This window comes from Lipotes vexillifer, unplaced genomic scaffold (assembly GCF_000442215.2).
Source record: "Lipotes vexillifer unplaced genomic scaffold, Lipotes_vexillifer_v1.1 scaffold408, whole genome shotgun sequence".
Classification (NCBI taxonomy): Eukaryota; Metazoa; Chordata; class Mammalia; order Artiodactyla; family Lipotidae; genus Lipotes; species Lipotes vexillifer.
Window position 1 is genome coordinate 2,351,354 of NW_006787469.1, and position 1,598 is coordinate 2,352,951.

The window sequence follows — 1,598 nt, forward strand, 5'->3', positions numbered from 1 at the left end:
CTGAGCTGAGGAGGCTTAGACTATGTGAGAGCCTAAGGGAATAGGGGAGGTATCTTGGCAGAGGGGAAAGTGTAGCAAGGATTATGCTGGGGTCATCTCAGGTCTAGGATAATGGAGCTGGCTATCAACAACCTCTTTTATATATATATATATATATATATATATATACAGTTTTTGTTTTGCAGTATGCGGGCCTCTCACTGCTGTGGCCTCTCCCGTTGCGGAGCACAGGCTCCGGACGCGCAGGCTCAGCGGCCATGGCTCACGGGCCCAGCCCCTCCGCGGCAATGTGGGATCCTCCCGGACCGGGGCACGAACCCGCATCCCCTGCATCGGCAGGCGGACTCCCAACCACTGCCTCACCAGGGAAGCCCAAGAACCTCTTTTATACGAAGGCCCACTGTGTATCCTGCGGAAATGGCAGAGATTTGGGGGTTCAAGGTTGGACTCCGGAGGTTCCAAAATCATCTCTCGTACGGAATTCCCTGGTGATTCAGTGGTTAGGAATCCACACTTCCACTGCAGGGGGCCGGGGTTCGATCCCTGGTCTGGGAACTAAAATCCTGCAAGCCACACAGCGTGGCCAAACAAAACAAAACAAAACACAAAATCAACTCTCCTAAATAAGAAAGAGAAAAATGCTGCCCCAAACTTCTGAGAGAAGCAAACTGGGTGGGCAGGTATGAGAGGGTTAGGCCACTTGTACACACCATCCCAGGGCACTAGCTGGTGTCCCACTCACAGGCCAGACGGTTCAGGGTTTGCCCAGACTTGAGAAAGCTGAGCGTGGTGACAGTGGAGGAAACATCCTCCCACCCCTGCCTTGATGGCAGCAGCTGTTGAATGTCATGAGGGCCAGGGTGGTGGCCAGGGCTTCTTCTTGTCACTGGGTGGCTGGAGCAATAAGGAAATGGAAGCTACGGAATGCAGTAGGGTGGGAGAGGCAAGCACAGCGGGGGCAGCTTCAGCTGAGCTGAAGAGGATGGATCAGGGGTGCTGGGATCTCACCCAGTGATGTCAATGTATTGGGGGCTTGTCACGAGAGATCATTGCATTTTTAATGCCCATGACTGACCTCCAGGTTGTCAGGTTGTGAGAACATAATGATAAAGCTCAAAAAATGTCCCGACTTGGGACATTTCTCCCCCGCTTCTCTCTTCCTCTTCTCTTCTTTTCCTTCGCTTCTCTTTTCTTCCTCCTTCTCCTTTTTCTTAGGGAAAAACCATGAGTTTTGGGCATGTTGAGTTGGAAGTACCTTTGAGACATCCAAGTAGTGATGTTAATTACCAGCTGGACATGTAACTCTGTAACTTAGAGGGCGAGACCTGAGCTAGAGATCTGTGTGTGAGCTCACTGACATACATGGTACTTGAAACACTGGGCATGAATGCATGGCTGGGGGAGAAAGCAAGAGAGAAAGGGGCCCAGGAAAGATCTTGAAGAGCCTCAACACGCAATGACTGAATGAAGATGAGTCCACAAAGCAGCCAGAGCAGTAGGGTCAGAGCGTGAGGAGGGACACCAGGAGAGGGGGTTGTCCAGAAATCTAAGGGAGGAGTGTGTTTCAGGAAAGAGGGTGGTGCACAGGGGTGAATACT